The following is a 6,032-nucleotide window of genomic DNA, read 5'->3' as shown; positions in this document are numbered from 1 at the left end:
CTCCTCAAACCGGGTAACCTCTATCTCTCTCTTTTTTGGGTTAAACAACAACTTGTAACTGAAACATAATCTCAAAGAGTCTCATAAAATATGTTACAAATGATAGCGCAAAAAAATAAATTTTGCACAATAACTCCATGTTCAGCTATACAGTGTACCCTTGAACTGGCAGGGCACAAGTATCTGGAATAGTTTCAAATTTGCAAATAAAGAATGTCACAAAAAGCTATGTATTTATATACAGCAATCACATAAGAAAATTTGACCTAAAACAAAAGTAAACTAACTTTCTTGAAACCTCTTAGATTCTATACCAACTGGACAATCTCTGCCCAGTGTGAAGAATAGTCATGTGTGTGTTTTTTTTAACTTCTAAAATCTAGTCCAATGGAACAGCTTTAAGTTTTACCATCTGGCTTGTGTTCACAGCAGCTTTTAAAGACTGCTTGTTCAACTACAGTCACATACTATATCCCAGGTATGGAAAAATAAGTCTTAAGTTCAATTTTTTCCAGTTTTGTTTCCATAATTTTAAACATCACACTTTAACCGTGCAGGAGTTAGAGGTTTATTATCAGCTGATGCAAGAGTAAATAAAATTCAAAGCAAATTCAATATTGCTTAAGGGAACACTGTAAAGTAATAATTCTTGATATTACATGCCTCATATGATCCATTTCAAACCATAGAAAATTACATCCTTATGTGTCACTGTTCCAAGACAAACAAATATGAACAGCTAAAACATCTTAAAAATGTGCCAAGCTTATAAAGTGTCAAACAAAACTTGAATTTTCCGTACATTCTCCTGTCAAATGAAGTTATTTCATATATACCACTCCTCTTGCAAACTCGTCTCCTATTGCCTTTCATTTGACCTAGATCAGCGGTAAGACCAAAAGAAAGATCAGATCGGTATGTGATTTCTCTCCCAAGACAGTGATCTCTCTCTTCTATCTCTAGAAAAAGACCTGCTCTGGCTACAGGAGAAGCTTCTTCATCTTGGGATCTGTGGCGAGGTGGAGGACTCTTTCTCTTATAATCATCTCTATGATGATGACCCCAAGAGGGAAGTGGGCCATGATTTCGACTTTTCGCCAATGGACAGGTCTACTCTTACTGGACAGCCACATGGTATTCTCCCACCTAGCTCTCAGACAGCATCGGCATCATCTCCAGCATCTTCAAATTCAACAGGAGCAAAGGCGGGAGGTTTCTAGCAACCCACACATTTTGGAGTGTTCTATAATAGCCAAAAAGTCATTTCTGTTCAGCCCTGTTTCCATTGTTTCCAAGATTATCTACATAAACCTTATGATCCATGATGCTTTTCAAGATCTTGGGTTAGAAATGCAGAGGCTCAAGTTCACACACCCTTGGCCTCAGACTGGTCTTCTGCTCCCTTCCACCTGCTGCTTCATATGCTCTCACCAACCTAAAATCCACAAAATGGCCTAGGTAATCTCTTTTGATCTATATTGAAGTTCTCTTATTCATTCTCCTGCCTGCCCAAACCTGTTACTGGCCTCCTTAAGTTCATTTTTTATTTTAGTTATTGGACTTTTTGACTCCAGAATTTCTATTTAGTGCACTTTTACAATTTCCATGTCATTATCAATATCAAGATATTCTAGTCAATGTTATTATTGATATTCTCTATTTGATAAGACATAGTTCTCATACTCTCCCTTAATTCTTTCTTCATCATTTCTTTTAGTTATTTTAATATATTTACAATAACTGCTTTGAAGTCTTTATCTACTAAGTCCAATATCTGGCCTCTCTCATGAATATTTTCTGTTGGGTCTTCTTTTCTCTTGTATGTGTGGCATGCTTTCTTATTTTTTTGCATTTGTCATAATTGTTGTTGTTGTTGTAGAACACTGAGTATTTTAGATAATATATTGTAGCAATTCTAGTCAGATCCTTTCTCCCTCTTTACTGGTATTTTTTTTTCCCTGTTAGTTATTGTTGCTGCTTTTTTGTTTAGAGAATTACCTAGACTAATTCTGTAGGTTCTGTATTATCAGTAATTGAAACCACTAAATTGTCAGCTACTTTTTTGTTTTGTTTTCATTTATGCTTAGCTTCCTCAGGTTCATCCCTATGTCAGTAAAATGTAGTAGTCAGCTATTTCAGGTCAGAAGATCTCCTTAAATGCCTTGCAAATTTGTCTTCCTCCATTTGCCAAAGGGCTCTGTGTAAGAAGGCATACCTTCAAACTTTAGGCAGTTTACAAGACTTAGCTTTCACTCCCTCCCTGTTCAGGGCTTCTATTTCAGCCAGAACAGAGTGGGTCTTATCTTTGACCAAGTTTTTCCTGGGGCTGTGCACAGCCTGGTGTGTGAGCAGTCTTTGAGATCTCCAAGGGTATGTCAGAGCTTTTTAAGTTCCCTATGGTTATCTTGTTCTTCCTCATTTCCTTTTATATTCCTGGCTAGGCTCTTGTTTGCCATAAGCAAATCAAGTCGTAGCCTTAGGCAGCTGTTGTCAAGTGACTGATATTGCTTTGGTAACATAAGGGTATGTAGGGATTTTTTTTTCCCCTTGATAAGCTGAACTCTAAGTTGAACTGAATAGCCATAACACCTGGGAATAGAGATTTTCCCAGCAGCTGGAAATTCAGACAACATATTTACTATACTCTTAAAAAGGTGATTTTAATGGAATTTCAGAACAGGTCAGTCATCTTAGTTGGCTACAAGAACACTGGCTTTTCATGACTACTGCACTACAGAGCAGGGAGGGGATGAAGGGATAGGGGAATAGCTCCAAGTTAAAAAGTCGCATAACTTGCTGTGTTAAGAAGGTTCATTAGTTTCTCATAGATAAATGATTTTCGGTTTTCTGTGGCTTTAGTTAATTTTGACGTCTGAAATAGTAACTGGTTAGTTTTGTTTTGCCAGTATTTTTAAACTTTTTTTTTTTGGTGAGAGAGCAGCTCACTGAGGTAATCGCTGCATTATTCTGGTGTTCACTCCCTCCTATTTTTGATAGTTAAGCTAAATCTTCATTGTGAAAGAATATTGTCAGTACTTAACTTTACTATATTCTTTTTAATCATGATCCCAAAGAATGCAATGTTTACAGTATTTGACGTCCATGGGAAAATGCATAGTTCACAACCTGTCTTAATGATGTAATTTCAGTTATGTAGGTCATCTGAAGCTCATTTTTAGATTCTTCAGGAAAGAATCATGAAAATAATATTTCCTATATTCTTGTGTAGAAATAAAACTGTGCTGTGACTTTTGTAATTGAATGTCAATTTGACTGGATATAAGATCTATGATTTATAGTTTATTTTTTTGACTATCTTAAATATTCTGTGATATAAAATGTTTTTATCAAAAATCTGGTGGCCACATGAGTTTCTTTCCCTTGTAAGTCATTTGGTCTTTAGCCAAAGGATGGTTTCTTGTTTGTTTTCAATAATTTTAGTTCACTGCGTCTCAGTGTTGGTTGTTCTGGGTAGACTTTCACAATTATGTGGCATGCTGTTTTATTATATAGATTCAAATAAAATTTTAGTTCAAAAAGTTTTTTGAATTATATTTTTAGTATTTTTTTCATTCATTATTTGTGTTTTCTTATTTAGGAACTCCAAATTTATGTATATTGCTTTTCATTTGTATCTTTTCTATGTCAACTACTTTCTCTTGAATGCTTTTTGTCTCTATTTTAAATTTAAAATAATTTCCTCTTTCGATTGTTACTGTTGGGGCAATTTAAAATTCATTGTTGCTCCAGTAGCATTGAGGGGTCTTTGGTTCTTTTCGTTGACACAGTAAATAATTATAGACCAGGAAGATTTAGAAAAAGTAAGATTTATTAAAGTACTTTTCAAGGGAGAAACAGGCTATGCCAAAGAAGGCTGTAGCCCCGTGGAAGAGGGGAAGTCTATATTATATTAGGGCCATGATGAGAGGTTATGAGGGTGGTGCTAGAAGATTGGCATGTGGCTGTTACATAACCCTTTGCCTATTGCGTATGCGGTTACTCAGAGTTCAGTTTGTTACAATTGAATTCATGCACTTTGGGCATATCGATGATATTATAATGATGGTTTAATGAGGTTAGGTCAGGAGGAGGTTAGTGTAGGACTGATTGTGCTTGTGCTTGAGGCTACTATTATAATGGCTACTATATTATGGCTTTTCACTTCTTTGTACCTCAGGATGTCGGAGTAATTTATAACCATAAAATGGGAATCCTAGGGAGGTCCTAAGAGAGATCTTTGGGAGGAGGTCTTCATTCCCCAATTGCTCATGTCTACCTAACTACCTAACACTATCACAAATCATAATGTTATGCTTGTTTATCTTGTATTCTTTTTGTTAGTTTATTTTTGAAATGAAGTTTTTCTTTTTTTATCTTTCTTGAATTTTATAACCTCTATTTTTAAACCATTTTTTAATCATTTTTTTTAGTATTTTCTAGTTGTAATTTATGTTGCTTTTACTTAGTGTTTATCTACCTCTTAATTTCTCTTGGTTAATTTTGTGAGTACATATGTCTGGGGGTGTTTTCATTATATGAAAATTTCCTAAAACTTTGAATAGAAAAAATGCATCAGGATAACTCTTACAGCTTTATTGCTTTGGCAATCCCTTTTCTGTTTTTTTTTCACAGAGATAAAAATATGCTCTTATGCTGTCTGAGATATGCCTTCTCTTCCATTCCTGGTTCTATTTGGATCTTCTTTTTTATTTGACTTTATTGGCTAATGTGTGTTTTATCCACAGTAGTTTCTTCTTACAGGAGGAATTTTTCCAGGAATGGAAATTTGGTTCATAAATTTGGAGATTCCAATATTACTCCAGCATCAAGGTTCTCTGGGAGTAATATGTATTGAACACTTCAAAACTACCTTCAAATTTTGGCTACTCTTCTTAGTTGGTTTGTCATAGTTTTCAGTGAATACTTGTTAGTTTTGGAGTTTATCAGTTCTCATAGTCATGATAAATCCTGCTGTCTTTCTCCATGTGGATATTATAGGTGTCAGTATTTTTTTCTTGCTTCTATTTTGGGATATGTAAGCTACTGGCTTACTAACTTTTATTATAAATGTTGTCTGTATGTTTTTATTTAGGTTATTCTGGTTTCCCTGTGTGCGTTAGAGAGGGAGAGGGAGAGAGAGAAAGTATTTTAAAGGAATCAGGGAAATTAAAAAACTATATTGCCATTCTTAATATCTCTCTGAAATCCTAATGATTATATTTTAACAACCCACTCTTTATTTAATTTTGTTGTTATATAATTTTTTAATCAGAGATTTTGTATCTTTTCTGAGCTCTTGCTTTATAAAGACTATGTATTATTTCTTTAGTTTCATGGAGAAATATTGATCACAACTTTTATCATGTAGATTGTATAATATGTCTGGTGAATATTAATAAATATCTAGGTGGTTTTTCTTTTCCTCCTTTTTTTCTTTAATTATTTTTATTTGGCATGCCAACATTTTCTTTTCAATGCTCACTCATATCTTAAAAGGAGTGGAGGAAAGGGACATTGGAGAGTAAGTTTTAAAAAACTTTTTGGAAAATATCGTCTTAAGAATATATTAGAAGTACTTATTGCAGAAATTCAGCAATTTGAGGGACACTTTTTTGTGTATAAAAAGTTCATCTGCCCTCAAGCATGACTCTTCTGTAGAATAATTATAATTATAAAGTCCCAAGTAAAGATATTGTGTGTGTTATTTAATCTATACTTCTCTTAACTTAACAAAGACCGAATAGTTGCAGGGCTTTTTACCATCTATGATCTTTCCTCCATTATTCCATGTCAACAGTAATATTTTCCCCAAATATCTAGTACCTTCTTGTCTAACACCACATAATTTGTCATTCCATGAATAGCAAACAGGGCTCAGGAGCATAGATTTCCAAAGAATTAAATTTTTTGTTCTAATTCAAAGAGGAATTATTTTGTTCCTTGGAATATAAAACACATTTTGCAGACTTCAAATCCTTTTATGGACTTGAAAATAACATATTTTCACTAGGTGATTTGTATTACCCTGGACC

At 34.1% G+C, this 6,032-nt stretch overlaps 1 pseudogene; it reads right to left on the bottom strand.

Annotated features, from left to right (window-relative positions):
- Positions 1–859: 859 nt before the first annotated feature.
- Positions 860–1,323, bottom strand: LOC102897059 (annotated as a pseudogene).
- Between the last annotated feature and the right edge of the window lie 4,709 nt (positions 1,324–6,032).

The sequence above is a fragment of the Pteropus alecto genome, unplaced genomic scaffold, assembly GCF_000325575.1.
Source record: "Pteropus alecto unplaced genomic scaffold, ASM32557v1 scaffold3, whole genome shotgun sequence".
NCBI lineage: Eukaryota > Metazoa > Chordata > Mammalia > Chiroptera > Pteropodidae > Pteropus > Pteropus alecto.
This window is presented reverse-complemented; position numbering and strand designations above follow the sequence as displayed.